Source organism: Acanthopagrus latus, chromosome 19 (genome assembly GCF_904848185.1).
Source record: "Acanthopagrus latus isolate v.2019 chromosome 19, fAcaLat1.1, whole genome shotgun sequence".
NCBI lineage: Eukaryota > Metazoa > Chordata > Actinopteri > Spariformes > Sparidae > Acanthopagrus > Acanthopagrus latus.
Window position 1 is genome coordinate 3,550,350 of NC_051057.1, and position 26,762 is coordinate 3,577,111.

At 40.0% G+C, this 26,762-nt stretch overlaps 2 long non-coding RNA genes across 4 annotated transcripts; one reads left to right on the forward strand and one right to left on the reverse strand.

Annotated features, from left to right (window-relative positions):
- Nucleotides 1-11,442: 11,442 nt before the first annotated feature.
- LOC119008706 lies at nucleotides 11,443-14,420 on the reverse strand. The gene is made up of 3 exons (XR_005071489.1): nucleotides 14,223-14,420; nucleotides 13,899-13,964; nucleotides 11,443-11,758 (listed from the first exon to the last, which is right to left on the reverse strand). It is a non-coding gene; the product is annotated as an uncharacterized LOC119008706 (long non-coding RNA).
- A 1,874-nt stretch (nucleotides 14,421-16,294) lies between these two features.
- LOC119008693 lies at nucleotides 16,295-19,002 on the forward strand. 3 transcript variants are annotated; one of them, XR_005071487.1, is made up of 5 exons: nucleotides 16,295-16,946; nucleotides 17,210-17,355; nucleotides 17,466-17,563; nucleotides 18,438-18,621; nucleotides 18,705-19,002. It is a non-coding gene; the product is annotated as an uncharacterized LOC119008693 (long non-coding RNA). The 3 variants fall into 3 exon arrangements; XR_005071486.1 differs by having other exon boundaries at nucleotides 16,323-16,946; nucleotides 18,438-18,510; XR_005071485.1 differs by lacking the exons at nucleotides 18,438-18,621; nucleotides 18,705-19,002 and having other exon boundaries at nucleotides 16,364-16,946; nucleotides 17,466-17,905.
- The last annotated feature ends 7,760 nt before the right edge of the window (nucleotides 19,003-26,762 follow it).

Below are 26,762 nucleotides of genomic sequence, written 5' to 3' on the forward strand. Positions count from 1 at the left end.
TTTTTGGTTCTAGCAGAATGTCTATTGGGGAAAGTGCAATTGAAAAAAAAACACAACCTTAACCCTTGTTTTAACTAAAAGAATATAAATGAATAACATTGTTGAAAGACTTTTGAACATTGATGTTATCAAATTTTATGTGTTAATAGTCCAATTAAAATCGTTAAGAAAATTATCAGTGATCCTAGTGAGGACATTTTTGTCTTAAGATGAAGTAGGAATGTTGTCATAATGTTTTAATGTTTAAACATTTTAATGAAAAGTTACTGCAAAACATTTATAGATTTTTTTCAAAGCATGTTATCCAACTCTAAAATAGTATCTTTCCAGGAACATTAAAAAACTTTCATCTAAAAATGTTTTAAGAACATTTGGGCATTTTAGTAAACATTTTATCACTAAACATTTTTGTAAAGTTTTTAGAGAACGTTATCCTCGGACATTCTGGGAACTTAGAACAAGATATTTGGGGCGGCTGTAGCTCAGCCAGCAAGTAGAGCAGGTTGTCTGATTGCTGGTTCGGGCTGCGTGTCAAAGTGTCCTTGTGCAAGATACTGAACCCCAAATTTCTCTTGATATGCAGTTGGCACCTTTCATAGCAGCTTCTGCCATCAGTGTATGAATGTGTGTGTAAATGGGTGAATGTGACAAGTACTGTGAAGTGCTTTGAGTACTGGAATGCAAGAAAGAAAACATCCCGCTGAGAACATTTTCAAGAACAGTGGGGCATAACATTCAAACAATATCGTCAGTGAACATTTTAAGGAGGTTATCACAAAACATTTTTGGAATGTTTTTAGAGAACTTACACCTCGAACATTCAGGGACATTAAGAATGAGCTTTTTGGGGCAGCTGTAGCTCAGTGGGTGGAGCAGAATGTCTAGTGATCAGAAGGTCACTGGTTCGAATGCCAGCTCCCCAGTGCTGGGTTGTGCATGTTGAAGTGGCCTTGAGGAAAATACTGAACCCCAAATTGGTCCTGACGTGCAGTTGGCACTTTGCATTGCAGCCTCCGTCATAAGTGTATGAATGTGTGTGTAGAGCAGGTTGTCTAGTGATCAGAAGGTAACTCGTCAAATCCAGGTTCGGTTCAGTTGCACGTTGAAGTGGCCTTGAGGAAAATACTGAACCCCAAATTGCGCCTGATGTGCAGCCTTGGATCACCTTGTATCAGTGTATGGATGTGTGTGTGAGTGGGTGAATGTGGCATCTATTGGAAAAAAAAACGCTATATAAATGCAAGTTGAGTTTTTTTAAAAACATCCTGCTGAGAACATTAGGGCCTAACGTTCAAGCAATGTTGTCACTGAACATTTTAAGGACGTTATCACGAAACATTTTTGAAATGATTTTAGAGAACGTTATCCTCTAACATTCTGGGAACTTAACGAAAAATTCCTGCTGAGAACATTTTTAAGAACAGTAGGGCATAACGTTCAAGCAATGTTGTCACTGAACATTTTAAAGAGGCTATCACAAAACGTTTTTGGAATGTTTTTAGAGAATGTTGCCCTCGAACATTCTTGGAACTTAAAGAAAACTTTCTGCTGAAAACATTACGAGAACATTCTTGGTAACATTCTCAGAACATTTTTGGAACAATAAATTGCTAGCTGGGTAGGGATGATGGGATGCAGCAGTGATAAACTTTGGTATTTTGTTTTGTAATACTGTTTAAGGTGCTTGCTGAAACACTTCCCAATCATCAGCGCTAGAGATAAATTTGATTATTTTGATTAACTAGTTTAATCAGCATCTTCCCCCCGACACCGCAGCCAAAACCTCCAGTTCCACTCTCAGGACAGAGCCAGCTTTCTGAGTCCACTCATAAAAGAAATGGCCATCTTAATCAACTAACAAAAAAAGTAATGAGAGTAATTGATGAATTAATCATTAGATAATCATTAGATACTCATTACATGAGATATATAGAGAAATTCTCAGAGAAATTGGTGGAAACTGGATGCAAAAGTATCCTGTGGCAGCTGCATTAATGAGCTGCTGCTCATAAATATGGTGACATTATTTTACTTTACCCCACTGAAAGAGTAAGAGAGCTGGAAGGGGAAATCTCTTTTCTTGTCCTAGAGAGGCACACCATTTTAGATTAGTTTGAATCTGGGTAATGTCAATTCCCCGTATCGTCACATCTAGGCGAGATCTGCCTCTCGTGGTCTTTGGCAGAGACTTGCTCATAACATTCAAAGATGACAAAAATTTGGTTGATGTAGCAATCAAGCCGGCACCCCATGCTGGCTGCGAGGTCAGCCACAGTGCCTGATGATGGCCACACTACATGGTAGATGAGCTGTGATGCATCAACAAGTACAACGTCTGGTGGGTGAGGATTTGGAATAAGGACTCCAAGATGCTAAGTAATCACAGACTTGTTACCCTTTCTGAGGCATCCCTACTCATCGATGATGGATGTAGGGACTGGGTCGAGCTTGTAGATAAAGAGAGTAGAGAGCGCCATTCTTCTCTTGCTCCGCACCACCAACAGCCGAGCAAACAATGCCTCAAGGTCAAATATGATCTTCCCATTGACCTTCACTCCCTTTGTTTTGAATTTCATTGTCACCACCTTATTTGAGATGGGTGCATGAAATCCCCCAGGAAGCAATGAAGAGAAGAGTGTGCTCATGTCCTGCCCGATCTTCAATGCATCTTGCACATTCACCTTTCCATCTGCCATCTGGCTATTTATGATGTGGTAGAGGGTAGTAGTCGCTGTGGTGAGTGGGTGAGAGTTTTCCCATAACACTCTCAGGATTTTAGCCCGGTCCTCTGCATCCAACTCCCACAGTCCTTTACCCCCTTCTTTGTGTCTGGTGGGCTTCATTGTCTTTTTTCAATGCTTCATCGTCGTACATCTCATCCAATGACTTGGAGAGATGGGAGCAGTTTCCGAAAGATTGGATCCACACTGCGACCTGCTCAGGGTTGGTGGAGATGCCCTTCATGCCTCCTACTCCCTTCTCTTGCTTGATGCATGTCTGCTCCCCAAACATATCTCCACTCACTGCAGCTGCACCATCTGAGTAGCGGCACACATGGTTTCCAGCAAGGAGGTCATCCTTGGCAGTAGCAGGTAAGTGCTGCATATCGCGTAGATGCCATGTGATCCATCTTGAGTAGTTGTGATGACCGGCGGCAAAGAAATAGGGCAGCATCTCTTCAAGGCATTGTTTTTGCAGCAGCCAGTCACCCTCTCTTTCTGCTTGCCAGAACTTGTGAGCTATCAGTGTTGGGGTGATGAAGCAATCCATCCACAGCCAGCCATGTACATATTTTGCGGTTTATATTTGTATGTAGGCTGGGGCTTGTAAGTATTTCACTGCCACTACTGCCACAATTTGAATGAACAGACAAATCAACTCCTTTTTAATCTCAGTCTTCTGTTTTTCAGCCTTTACAATAACTTGTAAGGGATGTGGAAGGTGAATAATTACGGTAATATAACGAGCATGGAGTAGAGGTAAGATCGGGCCTAAAAAATCCAGCCCGACCCGACCCAGGCCCGCAGGCATTAAAGCCCGACCCAGCCCGAGCCCGACCAATTAACTTGATTTGCAGGCCCGAGCCCGAAGCAAACCCGAAATTTCAAGATTACGTTCACGAAATGTCCGCAAAGCCGTGCGCAAATCGTGCTCTTGCTCTGCGCCTCCTGTTTAGTAGTAGTTATATAGCAATTACCTTACAGCGCCGCCTTCTCTGTTTTATCCAAATTATTTATTTACAACAAGTATTCCTTAGTTTAATATCCACACATCGTTTTAGTATACATTTTTATAAACATATATTTATTTAAAAAAAAGTCAGCGAGAGAGAAGCCCGACCCGACCCGAACGTAATGATTGACATTTTAGGCCCGACCCGACCCGAATTTCGGGCCGGGTCGGGGTCGGGCTCGGGCTCGGGCTAAAGATCTTACCTCTAGCATGGAGTGATGAATTAACATGGCTGATCTCTGGCTTCCAGCAAAGCAATGTAAGGAAACATGGAGTGCTTTTAGATATGCACTTTATCTCACTCATGAATCAAACTTGCATAAAACATGCATAAAACCATTCCATTCGTGTATTTCATTGTATAAACTTATTGGCTGTATTTTTCTAATTCCTTATTATCAGGCTATGCCAATATGTCCCTAAATGCTCTCCAGCTGATACATAGGGCTGCAACAAATGCACTGACAAGATCAGGGGAAATCATTTTTTATCATTCATTTATTGTTCTATGCCACAGACAATGCTGGCGTGATACTGTCTATTGTAGAATTAAGTGTACTTTGATACTACGTTAGTTTGGGAAAATTACACGATTTACTCTGTGGTTCCCACTGCGATGCACAACTACGTAGCAGTCACATTTTAATCATAAAGTCTTTGTTAATCTGAACCTTGGTCCAGCTACCAGACCTCCATGCAGTGCAGTTAAGACACATAGGGGAATAACAGAGGTTCCACTGCACAACTTTTTTGGTGGAAGATGGTCAGAAGAACTCTGCAGTTTATTGGTCTTATTTTTCTCCTTTACCTTTTATGCTTTACCTAAAGCCTTTCCGCTGCCTTATTGGTCCATATTGCCAAGTGTGAACTTTCCTAGTTTAATACCAGCCCGATGTTCTCTTCAAACTGAATTACAGCCAGGTTCTTGCACTCACAATAAAGTATAATCTCATTTGGGAGGTCTCTGTCATCCAGGAGCCTCTTAAACCACTTTCTCCTGGATGGACACACACACACACACACACACACACACACACACACACATATATTCATCTGTCCACCACTGGCAGGTCAAAATCGGTCTTCGCCGCAGTATACAAACACACATGCGCGCACACACACACACACACACACACACACACACACACACACACACACACACACACGCACACACAGGTAAGCACAAAGTTGCTGTGTTGTTTGTAACTCCAAAGGTAGCTGGATACCAAAACCTAGTCTATTCAACTGGACTTACTTTTTTTTCTAAATATGTATAATACTTTCCTTTACATATTCCATGCAGGCTAAATGTTTTGTGTGCAGTAGTAAAGTTTTACTTAAGAAAGAGTACATAGATGTTTTGTGTTGGCATTCTCGTACCTCCTCTGTCATCACTGTCCTTTTGTTAGTTGTGATAAAGTATCCACAGCAGTTTCATTAAGCTCTTTAATTTGGCCCACAATTACACTCCATCCTTTTTGGAAGGCAAAGCAGATTGTGTGCCAGGTAATTACTAGACACGGAGATGGTGGATGCCTAACATGAATACAATCTAGATATCAATATTTTCGATAGATAGATAGATAGATAGATAGATCGATAGATAGATAGACAGATAGATAGATAGATAGATAGATAGACAGGAATCAGATGACTAGCAGGGGGATTCCAAATGCTGTGGACCTTTTTTTTCTTTTCTTTTTTTGTAGAGGGGTATGCTTTTGAAGAGTCACCATTACATTTCCTTTACATTCCCCCCTTTTATTCCTCAATAACCAGCCCTTTCCAGTCCTGCCCTCTTATTCACCACAATGCTATCATCGGCAGGCCACAGCAAGCCAGACACTCCCTGTGCTCTCACTTTGTCCTTTTACAAAGACTCAACAATGGCCTAGGTAGACATATTGTACAGGGAGGTTAGTCCCCGCCATGGTAAATGGTATTGTGAGTGAGTGTCTGTGCACATGTGCGTGTGTGTGTATGTGTGTGTGTACGTGTGTCCTTACAGAGCTGACTTCCATACTAAACCTGATAATCTGCTATGTGATAGGATCTTCATCCCTCTGTCCTTTTCAAGCATTCTGGTCACTGATGATGCAGAAGTGTGATAGCGTATACATATGAGATGTCCTAACGTCTGCCTTTTCTGTTGTTGTCCTCCATATTCAGTGCAGCGAAGGAGCTTTAAAATGCTGATTCCCTGTAGACACAACCATTCATCCTGGGTAAAGGTCAATGGTCTATGTGGATTCTATGAAAGGAGATGACATTTCTGAAAAAAAAAAAAAAAAATCCTTAATCTGAATTTGTTTAAGAGCAGTGGAGAACTCCAGTAACATGACTTGACTCAAGTCAGACTTAATTTGCAAACTTGACCGTTATGACAAACGATTCAAATGGTCATATATATACACATATATATACACATATACATATATACATATATATATATATATATATATATATATATATATATATATATATATATATATATATACATACATATATATATATATACATATATACATACATATATATATATATATATATACATATATATATATATACATATATATACATACATATATATATATATATATATATATATATATATATATATATATATATATACATATACATATATACATATATATATATATATATACATATACATATACATATATATATATATATATACATATACACATATACATATACACACACATGCAGTAAACTGACTTTAGACGCAGCCGAGAAATGCACCGTATTTTTCCCAATTAAATAACTCTCAACCCAGTGCAAAACTATCCCCCTGATGCCGCACCGTTCCAGTTTATTGATTGATATGTCTTGATTGATTGTGTCCATCAATCAATCTTTCTTAAGATCAATGAATATTCCGATTGCATATTGTTCATTTTCTATAGCATGATTACTTCTATTGATTCCATTAATGCCAGTGATGTTGAACTGTTTGGTCTGAATCCGCACTGATTGTCAGTGAGTAATTTATGTTTGACTATGAATTTGTCTAATAGATTATTGAATACTTTTTCTAGAAATTTTGAAAATTGTGGTAGTAATGACACGGGTCTGTAATTTGTGGTGTCTATCTCCAGATTTATACAGTCATACAACTTTAGGTATTTTCATTTTGCATGGAAATTTGCCATTTTGGAATGATAAATTACAGATGAAAGTTAGCAGTTCTGAAATCCCCTCAATGACCTTTTTCACAAATTTCATATCAATGTTGTTGCCATCATGTTTTCCGTTCTGATATCATTATCTATGAAATACTGAGGGTAGCATTGTCTTGAGCCATTTTTGATAATGCAGTTTAGTATATCCCATATTCCTTTAATATTTCTTTTATATCTCATGATAGTATTCCTTTGAACTTTTCCTTATAATACTGATTAATTTATATTTATATTTCTTGTATTTATTTTCAGCCTCTTTAGTTCTTTCCTTTATAAATTCTCTATAGAGTGTATTTTTCTTTTTACAGGCATTCTGTAACCCCTTAGTGATCCACGGTCGATCTGAGTATTTATGTTTCCTACTATATTGTCTAATAGGACAGTTGTTATTATATAATGATGTAAATATGCTTAAAAAATGTGTTGTATGCCTTATCAATATCACTTTCCTCATACGCAGCATCCCACTTTTGTGCACATAGGTCACTTCTCAGTGCCTCCATAGTTTCATCTGTCCTCAGCCGTCTATATGTTGTCTTTTCATCTGTCTGATTTCCTTTAAATTCACCATCGTAAACTGTGAAGACTGGCAAGTGGTCACTGTGAGAGATGAGATATTTCCGACAGTGTCATGATTGTGTGTGGAATGAATCATACCTTACAGTCAGGTTCATGATGCTCACTGGTACCTGTCCAGCTCCTCCATGTTCCTGATGACGGCAATTTTTGCGTGTTCTGGCTATTCTGTCCACTGCACGTGCATGACTGCACTGAGTAACAGAAAGCTAAACACTTGGTGCGGTGTTGAAAAGGTGAAAAGATGACTCAGACGTAGAAGTAAAATGAAGCTTTACTGTTTGTCTTTGCCAGTTGCTTTACAAGCCTGACACTCTTTCTTGTGAAACTGAAATATAGATACAGAAAAAGGTAAATTGCACTGCAGCTTAAAACACAGAGCTACATGCTACATACAATGAAATAGGATTTTTATCATTAGTTAAAATGTATGAAATAAGCAATCAATAACAAACAAAGCTTCTCCAATGGCTCAATGGCGGTGGATACACATATTAAAGTAGGGGTTGCTTCTCTGGAGCACATTCTATTCATAATAGTATCCAAGATGGCCAATCTGACCTGTGACCTTACCCATGTGACTTTAACAAACAATAGAAAGGCAAGGAATTACAAAATAATAGAGTACTTTTAAAATTAAGGTAGGAGTCACTACTGAGTGCCACACTGGTGTTACATTCAGCTTGATCAGTACTTTACAATTGCTTGTCCATGTGTTTTGAATTTTCCCTTATTTTTTTCAGAATGCGTGCTTTTCTTGCGATGTCGGAGTTTAGTTTTGTGAAGTGCTCGTTAATGAATACATTTGTTCCTTTAAGCTTCCTCCCCTGCTTCAACAGTGCCGACTTGTGTTTTCTATTTATGAATCTCATGATAATGGCTTATGTATTTGGTCACTTTTCCGGGGCAGAGGGTGGCAAGCCTCTATGTTGTTCAAATCCACTTCAATCCCCTTTGAGTGGAAGAAGGCAGCCACCTGTTGCTCTGCCGATCTGTCATCCTGCTTACCGGGCTCCCCCCCGCTGTCAGTGGTCACCGCCCGGAGTATGACCAGGGTTTGATGCGGAGTCCAATCACAGTTACAGCATTGATCCTGGAATATTGCTCCAGGTCCGCCACTCTGTTCTCCAGCTCCACCAGACGCCGGTCGTTTTCAGCGTTCTGGATCCTAAGAGCCTTCACCTCTTCCAACAGCCCCAGGACGCCTTTCTGCTGCTGTTTAACCGCAGAAATCTCCTCAGCCAAAAACTCCAGGGTGTTTTTAAGTTCATCTCCCTCCTCAGCTGTCATTGCCTTCTTCGGCAGCATGCTGCTGCTAGGTAACGCTACCAATCAGTTGTTAGCCTAGCCACCGGCTAGCTGACTTGCAAACTTTGTAACTGACGTTGCGCTTCAGTCCATGTTCCAAAATCAGTGTCATAACCAAGCAGTGTCCAAAGCCGGTGGTATCAATAGTCAGGCAGATGTCCATAATCCAGGCTCAGTAGTAAAAGTAGAATAATAATCCAAAACTGAGCACCAAACACACAATGAGTGAGCGAAGTAAAGGAACAGGAAACAGGAAGTCAAATACTCAACTCACTGTATTGCTAGCCTGATACTCACACAGAATTGCAAATTTGTTTCACTGCATTATTGCTCTGTTAACGACTGCTCTCATAGCAGTCATTAACAAAGCAGTGTCAAAGCAATTTCTCAAAATGCTATACACAACTTTTGGAGACAGTTGGACCTGGTTTCATCCAGAAGCCATCAAAAGGGATGTGCAGGGGTAATACAACTCTGATACGAGGTGTCCTAAGAGGCTAGGCTATGGGGTATATTTCATCCCTGACATCCCATTTCCTAAATCACATCTAAACAGAGCTAAATGTCTCTGGTGTGGTTGACCACAGTCAACTCAATGTAAAGAAGATAAACATGGATGTCTACATTTGTTAAAAGGTTAGTCAACATTGTGTATGTATGGTATGGATTCTTTTTTTCAGCGCAGTGAAACAGCAAGGTAATAAAAATCTGACATGATTAAAATCTGACATGATTACATGGGTTTTGTAACATATACTAGCAGAATCTACTTATTGCCTGTTTTGTGCAATAAGAGTAATTTTGAGGCCTTGTTCTCCATGCAATGAATGTGTATTGGGAGCTGGATTCTGTTCCAAAATTGGGAAGCACAGGAGCAGCTTAAGACAATCAACATTATTTGGACTTAAATCATGGCCATTAAACTTAGTAACTATATCTTACAAATATAAAAATCATATTAGGATAGATTCAATGTGGGCAATACATACTGTGTGTGAGAAACTGTTGTCAGATCATTTCAAACTGTCTTGGCAGCTGGGGCCTCCTTAAACACCTCTGACTGTCCATTTATGGAGAAAACAGGCATTTGTTTAGACAATCCATGTTAACCTTTTGGTGTTCACAGACAAACATTTATGAGAAACTGAAATTGTAATTTCTACTTTGAGTTGCGTTTTTCTTATCAGACATTACCAGAGTATATGCAGGAATCCTGAAGTTCAATACCCTTTTAAGGCTTTTTAAAAGACCCTCTCAAATTATTTTAAGACCTCATCGCCACTTCAAGCTGTAATCATCAACACATCTTTAACTCACTAAACAGTTGTAGTTTGTAATTAAAGCTATAGAGCACAACCATACAACAGAACTCAGATGAGCTGGGAAGAAACAAAGCTTAAAAGAATAAATAAAACCAAATACAAGGATTGAACTGAGGAGGAACTGATATATGGAGAGAGAAATTTCTTAATTGTCAAATTTACACATGGAGTAATGAGGATTGCTCCAGACATTCTCGTGTAGACTTTTAGCTTGTATCCAAAACATTTGATAAGGACAGTATCACGGTTGAAGTTTAATCTACAACCTCAACAAAGGACAAGGCAATAACAGTTAATGTTAGTCTTTTTCCTGATAAATCTGAATTTAAAATGGAAAATGAACAGCTCCCTCTCAAATCCCAATTGTATAAAAGTAGAACTAGAAAGGCTTGTTTAACATTACTGGAATAAAGCTCAAAAGGAAGGATTTTTTTTAAACAAAATGGGAACTCTTTAATTTGTTTTAATGCAATCTGCTGTGCTCTGCATGTGTGTTAGTCAAACAGACACACAACAGCAAATGAATGAGAGACTGACTAGAGTGAAGTAACAGCGATAGCAACAACAGACCCGGTGAATGACAGAAAAGTATGGTATTATTTTGAGCCCTGGATTGAATTTACAGAACAATTACTATATTATGATATATACCGTTAGCATAATATAAAATTACATATACTGTGATCAAAGATTTTGGCCATATCACCCATGCCGCACTCCAACTGTAGAAAATTCAATTGATTGGACATCAATTGTAAGGCTCACACTTGTCTATATGAGGTCTCACAGCTGACAATGCATATCAGAGCAAAAACCAAGCCATGAGGTGGAAGGAACTGCCTGCAGAGCTCAGAAACAGGATTGTGTCAAGGCACAGATCGGGGGGAAGGCTACAAAAAAATTCTGCTGCACTGACGGTTCCCAAGAGCACAGTGGTTTCCATAATTCTTAAAATGGAAGAAGTTTGGAACAACCAGGGCTCCTCCTAGATCTGGCCGCCTTGCCCAACTAAGTAATCAGGGGAGAAGGGCCTTGGTAAGAGAAGTGACCAAGAACCTGATAGTCACTCTGGCTGAGCTCCAGAGATCCTGTGTGGAGATGGGAGAAAGCTCCACAAGGCCAACCATCACTGCAGAAGATTTTGTTTGGGCGAAGATAGGGACCTGGCTTCTGAGTTTGCTTACGCAGTAAGCCTGGGCAGCCAGGATCCTACTACGCACACATGACAGGGGCAGTTGGTCACCTTGGAAATTAAGTGACAGTTCTGCTAGGTCAGATAAAAGATCCTGTTCTGCTAGGTCAGATAAAAGATCCTGATACAGTGCCATATTGAAAACAAACTTTGGCGAGGTTAACTTCTGTCACATTGCCCTGATCTTCTCATTCTCCGGTGTGGCCTCATCCTGGCTTTCCTGGAGGTGAGCGACAATGCTCCTATAGTTTGTCATGGCAAGACAGGAAACAGCCCTCCTCCTGTGGTCTATCCACCTTGGCCCCTGGGAGTGAGCTGCTTTCACAACGTGTTCCTCAAGTTCCTCTCCGATGGCATTCAGCTCTCTCCATTTTTGGGGGAGAACGATGATAGAAAGAGTACAGTTTCATCAGAGGGTCATCAATCTTGGTCAAGCAAAAACAGAAAATAAGGCATTTGAGACATTTTAGTACACATTCTATTATGGGAGAACTACCCTGAGCCCTCTGCAACAGTTGCTTGTGAACAGAATTATCGCTGAAGGCCCAGGATAGAAAAAAATCAGAAGAAAACCACATACTGGCATAAGTCTGTTGAATAGTAAGTAAATATTAAGACTTGGCAACTCCTCAAATCAAAATGTCAACATTTTTTAATTTTATTTTATTTTTTGCATTTTAGGTAGGAATATTATATGTTATTAAAAAGTTGCTTCAATGGGCTGTTCTCTATCGTCTCGAGACTATCTCTCCACTCCGTTACATATTCCATATGAACCAGGTAGATCTTTAAGACACCCCGTGAGAAGACAGTGCAACCCACAGTCCCATGTGCAACAAACAAACTACAAATGTACACTTTACACAACTCCCCGGAGTAGGCCCTGCAAGGTGCTAGGGCTGGCCATGGGGGTCACAGTGGTGGCAGTGTTTTTTTTTTTTCCTGGCTCCATCTACCGCTTGCTCATCCCCTTGTCCCGATCCTTCAATGTCTCCTCTCCCTGTTCTCTCCTCTTTTCCCTCGTTTCTGTATCATGTCTCATCTTCTATTGCTTTTTCTCCTCCTCTCTCATCCCTGTTTCTTGGTCCTTCATTGTCCCCTCCTGCCTTCTCCCCTCCTCTCTCATCTCTTTCTCCTTCTCTAGCATTTCCGTGTCTTGGTACTTCAAACTTTCCTGTTTGTTTTCCTTCTCTCTCATTATTTGGTCCTTCATTGTCTGTTCCTCCCTCATGTTTGTGCGCTGGACTTTGTCTCTCTGCTCTTGTCTGTTATCCTTCATGTTCAACTCTCTGTCATTTGTTTTCTGGCTCTCCTGTGTCATCTAACTGGTCTGCCTTGCTCTAACTGAAAGATATTGACACATAATCAACTGGGGAAAATATTTACATGTATGTATTTCACTTCCATATGAAATTTCCATTGAGTTGGATTACACTTTTTTAACAAACTAATAAACTTAATGTGATACATATTTGAAACAAATTGAAACACGTAAGCATCTGATGCATTTAATAGCACTAACAAACCCAATGTTTTAAACATAGAACAACCAGGTTTATGTATTTATAACCAAACAATATTTTTTTTCAGTGTACATGATGAACTGAACAGTAACTGGCTAACAATTATTTTTGTTTTGTTAGATAACTAACAAACAAACAACAGTCAAGGTATATAGTTGCCTCTTTAAACATAATTTACAACTCACCTCTTAATAAAAAAAAATAAAAAAAAAAGTTTTTAGCTGCATCTGCAAAGCTTTTATTAAGGCCCCTCTCCCTCCGTTGTTTGCGTGGCATGGTGATTGCTGGGGGTAAATGTATAAAAGTAAGTATAATGTTGTAATGAAGCCAGCCACTGGTGTTAGCCTACCTGGCTACCACCGGTGCTTGACAGCAAGCTAGCAAGCATTTGTTGACAAACATGTTACAGGCTGAGGCTATGGTTGGCACGTTGAACACTGGGTCAACGTTGTGGTGATATACTGTACAAGCAATGTGCATTGCATAAATTTAACATTAACTTTAGATTGAAATTTTTTTCGCTAATTTATCACTCTGTCCTACATCAGACCCGGCGACTTTTTCCTCCTCCTCAGACCCAACGTCTCAGTCACTCAAATGTTGGGGGTGCGTTTGATAAAGGGTCCTGTTTAGCCAGTGACAGACTGCTGTCAGATTGTTGTTGTAGCCTGCCCCAACAGTTCATGCCAGGCTCGAACTGAACCTACCACTGGTGATGTACGCATTGTCTCATTTCATGTTGCCAGAGTGTCATAAAAAGACACATTTTTTGTTTCCCCACAAAAGATGCTGGTGTTCAAAGCCATGTTGACAGGGAAGAGGCAGAGGAGAAAATTGTAAAATCAACTAGGGCAGTGCAGGGAGGGCATCAAGGCCACTGTGGCTTTAGGGCATTTTTTTTTTTTTTCCCCAGGGGCACAAGGCCAAATTGCGGGAGCACAAGAACCATTGTATATTATTGCCCCGTACCTGATGTAACTGGAGAGGGACTATGATTCGTTTTCGTGTGTGTGTGTGTGTGTGTGTGTGTGTGTGTACTTACTGCGCAAGGTGACGCGTCGAGAAGTATCTGTTTTCTTAGCCAGATGACTCATTATACAGCAAGTACCTGTTATGGATTGTACTTGATCTGAGCCCAAAAGCACGACTCAAAACCACAGGTAACAGTGAATAACAAGTTTTTAATGTTCAAATGTGAAAACAAGTGCGAGAGGGGAGGGGCCTTATGAGGTCCCGGGGTCCCGTCAAGGCTCGTGATGTCACCAGTGAGGGCGAGGGTGAAGGTGTCGTGATGTGGCGTCCGTTACAGGGTAATGATGGGGCTGTGGCACGGTACAGGGAGGTCCGTCTTGTTGAGCGTACTCACTCAGCGAGGAAACACAGGAGAGCAGGCAGCTGGCAGGCAGATCCGCAGGCAGGCAGGGAAGTAACACGAACCTACAAGGTTAGCATGGCAATCTGAGGCAAAGTGGGAGAAACACAGCGGTATTAACCATGCAAGCGTATCCACAGGAGCACAGGGTCAAAATACACAGAGGAGCCAGGATGCAAACAACCACATATACTGATGAAATTTTCTGGTGACGAGCAGGAGGGATTCCAGAGGCTTTATTGGAGGTTGATTACTTGAGTGGGTTCACCTGGCACTGCTTGTGGAGGAAAGCCACGCCCACATGCACACACACACACACACACACACACACACACACACACACACACACACACACACACACACACACAGAACAGACAGGGGGAGAGACACAGGAGGAATAATACAGACAGGGAAGCACAAAACACACACAGGGGAGAAGGCAGGCTAATGAAGAGAGATTCCATTATATTCCATTATTATAGAGGATTCATCAGGATTTTTTTATTTGAAAGTATATTTCACATTAATCATCACTCACTTCAGGTTGGCACAGTTACAGCAGTACATGTCTGCCTTGTGATCCACAAGCCACTGAGCATTGCTAGCAAAGCCAACAATGTGCCACTTTCGTTCCAAACTAAGAGAGACACAGAAGGGCAAAAATAAAGAGTGATACATATTCCCTTTAGACATTACACTTAGCACATTACTCCACTCCTCTCAACATTATGTTCTTAAAAGTAAGATTTGCTCAACCAAAATATTCATTGAGATAGTGACAAAACTGCCCCAGTAGCAGGCAGTAGCACTGAGGGATTAGCAGAGCAGTTACAGTACAATCTTGGTGCTTTCTTTTTGAAAATGCAGACTATTCTCCATGTATCACAGAGGGCAATACAGGAAATCATTGAGTACACTGATCAGTTGTTTTCACTGTCAGAACCTGTTGTCAGAGAATCTGTACTCAAGATACTGCAAAAACACAACTGTACTGTAACTGACACACTTGTCAGTAAAATTGTCCAGACAGTTTCAGAGAGTAATATTTTGCATCAATCGGTTACCTCTGAAGAACCACTATCAATAGCTAAGAGGAGAAAACATTATTTTGAGGAGAAGTTTCCATATGTTTAACCTGTAGAATACCTCATTGAGTCATCACAATGAACCTACATGTGTGTGCTTATTCTCACATCTTTACAACTGTTGTTGCAAAACCTGATGCACTAGCTGGTTTCAATGAGAGTTTCAGGTCTACATATTTCTGCAGATTTTGTCTTGCCACCCAGACAGAAATGCAGACATCAGATGCAGTAACTGATCATTTTTAGATGAGAACCAAAGATTTCCGTCATACTCATTGTTCAAGAAATACAAACCAATAACAGCGAAGAGAATTATGGTGTAAAACAGAGTTGTGTTCTTTCTGATCATCTCTCCTATTTCCATCCTATCACAGGTTTTCTGCCTGATATGCTTCATGACCTGTCTGAAGGTGTGGTCCCTGTGGAGTTGGCACATGGTTTGAAAGGTTTGATTGCAAAGAAATATTTCACTTTAGAGGAGATGAATAAAGCAATCCTGTCTTTTCCCTTCCAGCATTCTGATAAAGTTGACCGCCCTCACCCAGTTCCTCAAAATTTTGCTAGTCGAGGAACAATTGGTGGGAATGGGCATATGAGAACCACGCTCAGCTTAGACTGCTACCTGTTCTCATTGGCTCCAGAGTGCCAAAGGGGGACACAATACGGGAGATGCTAATGGAATTGAAATATATAGTTGAGCTTGCTATGTCTCATACTTTCACAGATAATACCATTCAGTGCATGGCCTGTAAGATTTTAGATCACAAGCAGCTGCTTCAGGAAGTCTTCCCCAACTTAAGATTGCGACCAAAGCATCATAACATTGAACATTATCCTTGTCTCATAATGTGCTTTGGTCCTCTGGTGCATCTTTGGACAATGAGATGTGAGGGGAAGCACAAAGTTTTCAAGAAAATAGTTTGTGACTCCCATAATTACAAAAATGTATTGAAAACATTAGCAGAGAGACACCAGAACATGACGGCATTCTATCTTTCATCACACAGATTTTTCAAGCCGCCAGTACAGACCTCAAAAGTGGAATCTGTCTTTATTGAATCATTGCCTATTAATAGACATCCAATAATGTTGAGCATCACAGATAGCAGCATTGTATATCATCACATCTCCCAGCTTTGTGTTCCCCTTTATTTAGTCAGTTTCCGTCCTGTGCTTCCTGTATTTTATTTTGGTTCTCACTGTGTTGTCTCTGTTCCAGGTCAGTCACCTCCCATCCTTGTGTCCTTCCCGCCTGTGTGATTACCTGCCCCGCCCTGATGTGTTTCACCTGTGTCTCTTTGTCTCACCTCCTGTGTGCTTAAGTAGCCTGTCTCACCCACCTCCAGTGCCAGTTCGTCTTAGTTTGTCTAGCGTTCCAGCCTTTTGTTCCCTGAGCTCCTAGTGTATTTTTCCAGTTTTTTTGACTTTGCCTGTTGTCTCCGACTCTGCCTCTGCCTGACCCTTTTGGATATTGTTTGCCTGTCTGGACTGATTATCTGTGTACCGAACTCTTTTGATTATTAAAAACCCTTCTCAGTGATCTGCATCCTGCGCTTTTGGGTCCTGTCTCTGTACGCCTGTTACATATATGGCACAAAACAGGCAACCATTCAAGGGACAACTCATGTGGCAGGTATGTTCGTATATAGTGGGACACATGCTGCCTTGCCCGAATTTAAAGAGGTCAGAAACATTGCTCATTGGAAGTGATATCTTCTTTCAATTGAAAGACTGGGAGACCTGGTATGTTGAGCATTTGTGGTCATATGAGCTATCAGACCATTAAAAACAAGAACCATTTGATGAAATCACTAAGTCAGCTAACTGATCAAATGCCACAGATTGCATACAAAGTTTGAGGCAGGCTAACTCTGACAAATAAAAATTTCATTCCAGTGTGTGAGTAAAGGAGCAAGACCACACCAAGCAGCCATCCTCAGCCCATTCTCTCACATTGACCAGACGGAGACTGAAGATTGTTTGGACCCCTCTGTGAACACTTGTGGTCACCTGCCTTGGCACACTTCACAACATAATTAAAGGTATTGTCTATTATGAGCCATGTTTTATAGGTGCATGTGCGTTGTGTACATCATAAAGTCAGACAAGGACAAGGAGTAACTCATTGTCTTTTTCTGTTTGTATGTTTCAGGTTTTGCACTTTAAATGGAAGCAACTGCTCTCAAACTAAGGGTCAACCTTGATGATGTCAGTGCGGAGAGGCTTTTTTTGCCCTCTCATCCTGAGACTGTAAATGCCCTCATATTTAAAGCCAAAGATAAGTTGAATCTGGACTATGACTTTCGCCTTCAGTTTCAAGACCCAGAATTTGACAATGCCCTTTGTAATTTAGTCAACATAGAGGACCTACCATCTAAGGCAACCACTAAGATAGTCAGATCTGAGTCCAACTTGCACAGATTGCACTGTGTTATTGTCAGATAACCCAGAATCACCAGAGCGACTCTGCAGATTGCCAGCCATCTTTGTTGTTCCAAATTTCTCACATGAAGTTTAGCATACTCTAAGACAGAGCAGACCAGGGATCAGAGGCACAACATACTGGATGTAATGGCTACTGAAATATACCAGCATAAAGCATATCCTAGTACCAAACAGACTGACTTTGCTGCAGATGCTCTGGTAAGCAAACACCCCTATCTGAAAGAAAACAGTTCCAAAAGAGGCTATTTTCTGCCTAGTTTCTCCACAACGATAGCCGTTTTGGGTCTTTTGATGGTGGCCCTGGATGCTGCACCCTCTGGATTGGTCCTGCTACGTTTCCCTGCGTTCACAACCACATCCTTTATACCAGCCCTGCTTACTTTGGTCCTATAGTTGCCCATCTTGAAGCGCAAACTATTCTGTCCTGCCTTTCTTTTGGCACTACATATTCTCAATCGTAGAACCTCTGTATCCCTTCGCAGTTGTGCTAATGCGTAAGGATACAGAGGTTCTACGGTTGAGAAAATGTAGTTTCAAAAGAAAGGGTGGTCTGACAGCAATGTAAAGCGGTGTGAATTTTCTCTATACAACATGCACTTGAACTGTTATAGATTTTTTTGAGGTGAGCCTTGTTTTAGGTGGTTTATTTCTCTTTTTCTCTGGACCCTGTTCACTGCAGTACAAAGCTGAGCGTCTGGGCTGGAGCAGCTCTCTACTTCTCCAAACTGAATCTGCGCTGATCGGTGATTACGGTGGGGAAGAGACCGACTACAGATATGTACTTTATATGACCCCACTTCAAAAAACACGAACTATCCCTTTAAACTTTCATACTAAAATCTGGAAGTTATGATGCAATAATGGTGTTTTTTTTTTTTGTTTTTTTTATTATCAGCCTTTTAATAAGCTTGATCATTTGTAAGATTACATTATCACATGTATTCAGGATGAGCTGGAAGCAACCCAGGAGGGAGCTGTGGCTCTGGTGGCAGTAGTCAACGAAGAGGAGGTGCCTCAAGGAGTTCCCTTTGACACCCAGCATGTGTCGATTGTCCTCGAGGATCAAGTTGTAATGTCTCAAAAGGCTATACATCTATACATCTCTTTCACCTGCATACATACAAGATGATCACTCTGGTTAAGCTCCAGAGATCCTGTATATATGCGCTGTAAAACCCGAGTTAGTTGAACTCAAACCATTTGAGGAAACCGATTGCCTTAAACCATTTAAGTTTATTCACCTAAACAATCTAACTATAAAAAACAATATTTTCAAAAAGTATTTATTGTTAAGGTATATATATTTACGTGTGTGTGTGTGTGTGTGTGTGTGTGGATGGATGGATGGATGGATGGATGGATGGATGGATGGATGGATGGATGGATGGATGCTATACGTTGTAATGGCTTATCAAGTCCCATACCTTACACAGGCCACTGAGTTAATGTTACCAGTTCTGAAAAGATTTCAAAGCTTTTAAAGTAATCTTGTAATTTGATTTAATAAAGTCAAATTAAGGACTAAGGTCCCGACTCTGGACATTTCAGTAGCAGATGAAACTATTGGCGGTTTGGATTCCAGATGTGTCTTGCATTGGTGATTGCCCTGTGGACCTAAATAAATACAGTAAAATTATCTGAATCTTTGTATAATTCTGACTGTGTGTCTTTTGTTTTAAATGTCAATTAGATAAAATGTATTAATAGCCATTTAGATGTACACAATAACAAAGGCATTTCTGCTTATGTTCATAATCAAATGGTCTGGGCCAGATGCTGGCAACCTTTATTTTTCCAGTGAAATGTTAGCAATTCTCACTCACTTAAACTTCCTAAAGGATGATGCAGAATGAACAGAAATTGTGTTATTAAAGCAATAGTTTGACTTTGTTAAGTACTGTCTTTAAGTACAATATGCTTGAAATAAGAAATTCTGACTTAGACAAAGCCTAAGACTATTTAAAAAACTGGGAAATATTGATTGCTAATAACCAAATCTGCCCTACCAATGTACCCAACAAAAGGGAATTTCTGGTGTGAACCCTGAAAGAGGGCGAAGTGTGGCAGGTAGCGGAATTAGGGCAAGTGTGTTACAGTAATATAACATATAAATGATTGACTTTCCTTTGGTCTATTTTGAGTTTTGCAGCTGTAGGAAGGTGTATAAATATTACCCTGTGATAGTGAAATGAATGTGTTTTAACTACTTAATGTTAACTGAACATATAGCATTATCCATGGTTCCATTTGTCATTTTGATTATTCAAATTGTCAGGTAAAGATGTGAAAGAGAAACCTTTTGGATTGATTATCTAGCAACAATTGTCTGCCCAGCTACCCACTATTCTGTGAACCTCAGGGGTGATTTGTCAACTAAAAGACCATTAATCACTGAATGGGAGGATGGAGGAGTCCTGTTAGAGGCAGAGCATTACCACCCATCCATCTATGGTAAGTTTCAGCTGCCACACTTGGACCCAGAGGTGCAAGTTCAAGACCAAGTTAGAGAACCAACCCTCAGGTGGCTAGAAAGTTAGTAGCAAAGCTGATCAAAGACCCATGCTCTTAAACTAGAAAACACAACCCCCAGAAGCTGGGTCTTTTCTGCTGGCCCTTTTAGCTGAATCTAGTTCAACTGAGATGCAACCATTTTCATATTCCTTTTCACTTTCACTGTAGCGAGTGGAGCTGAACTTTGCCCTGGTTGGGCCCTCTACATAGTAGTGTGAGTCCCTGTTCCTACTTTCAGATATCTGCTGTATTTTACTGCTTTATCGTTTTTAGTTTAAGCTCTTGAAGAAGACATGGTATGTTACTGATTGCTCATACTTTTGCCCAGTTTAGACCAAGGAATAACAACAAAACTACTTATGAACTTAGAAGTGCAAAACTACAATGGTGTGGCCTTCTCTGTCAAAGTTTGACTCAAGACAGCTGAATAAAGTTAAGTAACCTCTAACTTTAGATAGTCCTGAATAACAAACTACTATCCAAACAGGATTTTGGTTCAGACAAACATGAATATAAGCTAATTAATGTGCTTTGATGCATATGTACATGTGAGTATTTCTGTTTTACAGCAAATATGGACAATTACCATGTACTTCAAAAAGATTTCTTCAAATTATCAACTGACACTTTTTCACTTTCTCATCATTTTGATATATGTTAGCTTTGGAGAGTGATTTAAGTCATTGTCTAAATATCAATTTAAATCACACAAAACAATCTTCCATTTTGCCCTTTCTTTTTGCCTCATTTGATGCAAGACAATTGATAACAGACTGGTCAAATGAATCAGAGAGAAAGCACCTGCTCAAGATAATGATATTTGTCCTCATTAGAATGCTCAGTACCTTCTTATCCTCACCAGCTCACCATATCCAATCATTCTTTCATTTGGCCAGCAAGTGATAGCACCTCCTCCACTTCTGTTAAAGCTCTAATGAAATACCTGTGTCTTACTCAATCTCTTTCTCTCTCCCTTGCACAGGGTATTTAATTTAGTATGGTCAGTAATAGCCAAGGAAGTAATAATTACATTCAAATATTAATCTCTGTTGTTGGGACGGAATGATGAATCAAAATCCATCACTTGTTCTCTCTGCAAAGTCCCTCCTTCTATTGGATTGCCTCCCCATACCCCCTGCCACTCCTCTTAGGCCACCCAGCAGATTGCAATGACTAATAATTGTAATTCCTCTTCATATGAAAAGGGCTGGATTTTAGGTGTGGAATTAGTGGCTAATTTCATATATATATATATATATATATATATATATATATATATATATATATATATATATATATATATATATATATATATATATATATATATATATATATATATATATATATATATATATATACACACCTCCTGAACAAAACCACACTTAAAATCTGATAAAATTTCAGCTGCGCCAGGGCTTATAGAGCATCTTCATATCAAAAATTGCAATATCCTTTAGCTGCTCCACAATGTCCATGGCATTATTTTAATGACAATAAAATTGACCCACATATCCTCTAGTTGCATGCTGATGCCTGCTGGGTCCATATTTTTCAGTCAGTTTGTACTGTGATGTGTGGTAAAAGGACCCGAATGCTCGACACTCAAGAGGTGTGGGAATTAAATCATTTTTGATTCACAATGTACGTTAGAGAGCATTTCAGGGTGTGAGAGGAGGGTAGATTGTCATTAACTTCAAGTGTGGTGGTTTATTAGTATTAAAACAGGTCAGGAAATCATATGAGGAGCAGGTCTCATCACCTGATGTGTTAAAAGGTTGCTTTTGTCCAAAGCGACTTACAGTTTATTTCACATTCATACACTGATGGCAGAGGCTGCCATGCAACATGCAAAGTGTTCATCAGAAGCAGTTTGGGGTTCAGTATGTTGCTCAAGGACACTTGGAAGGGCAGCTAGGGAGAGCCAGCATTTGAACCAGTGTCCCTCCGATTACTAGATGACCTGCTCTACCTCCTGAGCTACGGCCAAATGGTCACTTCTCTGGGAAAGACATGATCAAAACAAACATCATAGGGTCATTATTTGGGGAAGAAGTAATTCATAACTGTTGTTAAGTATGTAACCACTGTATTTCAGTCTGAAACATCTGGAAGACTGTAGAAAAAAAATATGGGTCTTCTTTCCATATTAACTGTATTAAAGTTAAAATCTGTCAGAGAATTAGCAACTCTCGCTTAAAATAACATAAAAAGGGTTTAGAAGCAACTTAAAGTTTAAAAGCTACTAAAAGAGGCAAGACACAACCCTGAGGTTTTCATTCTGCATTCATTTGCATCATTAATATATAGAAATATTAACTAGTGGAGCTATACTTATAAGACTAAATATATGTATGGTAAGGTAGAAAGTATTTTCATTTACACTTTAAACTACAAAATCATCAGAGATAACTCGTAGGCAAATAACCAGAATTTGTGCTGAATGCCAGAAATAAGGAAACTGTAAAATATATACAAATGGCAACTTGATTAGTTGGGCAATATGATACCTCAGTGCCCATCAAGAAATAGATGGCATATGGTAGTCTTATCAGTCATGTACTAATTGCTGTGATTTACAGGGCCTTCCATGTCACTTTGACCTCTAGTTGCCCACACTGGGCTATGGCTAGCCCATTAATCACACATAAACGGTTGTCACAGCTGGATTGTGCTCTCATCCAACATCAGTGCAGAAGCCCCAGCTCCTGTCAACTGGTTGACAGATGGAGAAAGGGGGGAACAGGGACACTGAGCAGACAGGAAGGTGACTGGCCACCAAAGTGGGTTGCATGGGGATGTAATGATCAGTTCTCAGATTTGATTGTATTGGTCAAGTCCTATGTTTTCTGTGCTGGATTGTTTACTATGTTGATGGTGGTCCATAACAGATGTGTTTTGTCATATCATGGCATCATAGTATTGGATTTTTCACAGACTCTTTATCATAACACATTCACCAGAAATTGTGCAGTCTAAAGAATAAATCCAACACCTCTATAATTTGATTATTAAATATTTCCAAAACTGGGCTTAAAAACAATTATGAGTCTGTGGTGGCCAGTGCTATTCTGTTTGCTGTTGTGTGCTGGGGCAGCAGACTGAGAGTAGCCAATGCCAACAGACTCAACAAGCTGATCAGGAAGACCAGTGACGTTGTGGGGGTGGAGCTGGACACTTTGTCAGCAGTATCAGACAGGAGGACGCCACTGAAGGTGCGGGCGATACTGCAGTATGGCTCTCACCTTCTCCACAACGCTCTGGTCAAACAGAGGAGCACCTTCAGTGAAAGATTGATATATATATAAAGACATATTTTGAACATACATACAGAATGTAAACACATTCACATGATACAACATAAAAAAAATAAACGCACCTCACTGGCTGCACACAACTGAGAGGAATGAGTCTACTTGACAAATCTTCCAAAACCTAAAAGAAAATGTCCACAAAATACAATAATTGAAGAGATAATTAATCTTCAAATGAGCAGTAAAATGTCTCTGCACACACTTAAGGGTTTAAACTTCTTTCGAAAGGGCCTTGATTAACATGCTGATGTGTGACTGGGAAAAGACCAGACAACATGTGCCTGAAGACTGTATTACTAAGAAATAAAACCCAAGGCATGATATGAGCAGCGTGGTTTAGGTAACTAAGAAGTGAAAAAGCAGCTGCTTAGTGTGTGTGCAGACTTTCTTAGAGGGCAGTGACGCTTGGAGTGAGATGGAGTCGAGGATGATGCCAAGGCATTCTGGGGATGTGCTGGGACCTTTGTTTCTCTCCAGGGGAACTCCAAGTTTGTGGAAAGCAGAAGTGATGGGGTTGAGACCTCGTGAACGGGGTGGAGGAGGTGGTGTGATAGCTAAAAAGTTGGCTAGGTGATGATGCACAGGTATTTGCAGTTGTTGGTCAAGATCCAGCTGTGTAAGAAAGATTTTTGGATCCAAATATCAGATGTACAGTGAAGTAGTAAGCACCCTCCAGAGGGCACTTAAAAGATGCCAGAAGACAGTGTGAATGGGGAGGACATTAAAGGTGCTGATGATGTCTTGGACAACCATGGTCCTTGGCTTGCAAGTGTAACCCAGGTTACTAGGCCCTTCATCAGTTCATGGGTTTATTGATAAAATAAGTTAATATTTTCCTGCGATTCAATCAATCAATCAATCAATCAATCAATCAATCAATCAATCAATCAATCAATCAATCAATCAATCAATAAATAAATATTCTAACAAGACAAATAAGGTTGATGGTGGGATCGATTATAGTATATGCATGGAGAAGTCTGAGTTGGGAATGAGGCTATTGATGCCTGAAGCCGTGGAGGGATTAGAAGTCTATGATGAGTCCTTTATTCCTGAACATTTCCTAGTTGCTACACCACATTATGAAACATGACATTTCTGTAACTCCTCTGTATATCCACTCCTAACTTCCCACATTCGATGACAGTCTTGCCCTGAACACGTTGACATCCCAACATTCACTTAGAGTCTTAGCTAGTCTAGTAGCAACAGGAAAAGGATGTTTCTCTACTTCTTGAAATTTTAGTTAGTTTAGTTAGTGTTAGCCTTAATGGTTACTATATTTTAAAGATCTAAAGTTGTAGCTAGGTTATATTATTATAGGTTAAGCCACTCAGCAGTTGTGCAGTTGTTAAAATTAGTTAATCATCTAATCTGCTGCTAACATAATTATGCCACCCTATGCAATGACAATCATTTCTGCTGAAAATGTGTTTTAAATCACCCTGTTACTTGAGTTTAATAGTTCATGCATATTGTATCAATCCACACATGTCGTACATGTTTGTATGGCAGCCAATCATGCTCTTTTAATTACAAAAAATAAACACAGAAGAATGCTATTGTTTTTATTTCATTCACCACAGCACAGAACCAGATGACAATGACAAATGATCATTTTCCACTGCGTCCTCCTTTGTTCTCTACCACCAGTCTAACTCCCTTGTTAAAGCCTGTAATGAGCTGGTTGCAGTTATATCGGGTCAGCCTCATCTGCCAAATACCTCTATGGCTCATATGAGCTACTGCTTTGTGCCAGGCTTGGTTTCATTGCAAATGTAATAGTTAACCATGTGCCAGACAATCTTGATGGAATTCAAATTCAATTCAAAATCCAATTCAAAATCCAGTGACTCTGGTGGATTTTTCAGCCAGTTGATTTCCTGCAATGCAATAAAAACTGCTGAAGCTGTGTGTTTTGGATCATTGTCTTGTAGGAAGCGGTTGCTTCGGCCAGCATGTCCCCTGATGTATGGTGCTACCACATCATTGTTGATTATGTCTTGAAAATAGTGTCTGTCCATGATTCCCTCGAAGATGACCTTGGGACCTGCACTGTGACATGAAATCATCTGCCAGACGTGGATGTTCAGGTAATCTTTGGGTGTCTATTTGGTGGTCCTGTCTGTTGAAACTGCGCCTGCGAGCAACAGTACTCTTGTTCGAGACAGGTAAATCATACCATGTCTCCCCAGACTCAATCCACGCCTGCACCTGCCTCAGCCGTGCCTCCATTCCTTCAGACAGAAGTGTCTTCCCATGTTTCCACTCAAGTTTTCTGTGGGTGCTGGATATTGTAGTCAGGCACAGTTGAACACCATAATCCACTTCAATTTTCCACATTAAATCTTTGGCGGTCATCTCCATTAGCCTTAGTCTACACACATCAATGGCAGCCAGTATTTATGTGGAAGTCTGAGTCCAAAAAAAAAAACAAAACACTTGAAAGTTATTTTTTTAATGAGAGCTACTCATCTGAAATACTTACTGGTGCAATTTCATTTGATATCACAGACTGTCTTTCCCAGATGCCCAGGCTTGCAAAATGTTGCTGAAACCTCTGTGTTGATGTTCCATTTGCTTGCATGGGTCAAATCTGTTGGGATAGCTCTTTATTGATGCTAGTCCTCTTACTTGTATGTGGCGATCCTATTCTAGCTGCTGATTAACACATAGTTTTCAATATATGCTCACTTTAGGGGGTCCCAACAAATCTATGTGATTAGTTCATGTATGTAGCGCTGAAGTAGGCAATAGGATTCAACACACCTAGTCACAAATACCCGGTTTGTTGTGGATTTTTTTTCACATTTTATTTCATTCCGAAGACAAGAATGGTTCCCCGCCTGTACAAGTGTGGAAGACCATGTTTTGTCACAAAGGTAAGCAAAGTCGACCAGAAAAACACACACATTTTTCAAAGGATTTTCAATACAGCTTTATGTAGCTGTCACACACAGCATACATCAGAGCTAATCAGCATACAACATACATCAGGAAAAATGAACAGGATGTATCCAAAAAAAAAAAGTGCAATTTTAACAGAAAGTGCCTTTCTATCAAAAAGTGCAATTTTAACAACTAGTGCAATTCTTTCTCATCATTTGTTTTAGAGCAACTTAATTCCCCTGTTGTCGTGTCTCTTGGCAAAAACATCAACAAAATCATTAAGGTCTATGCTC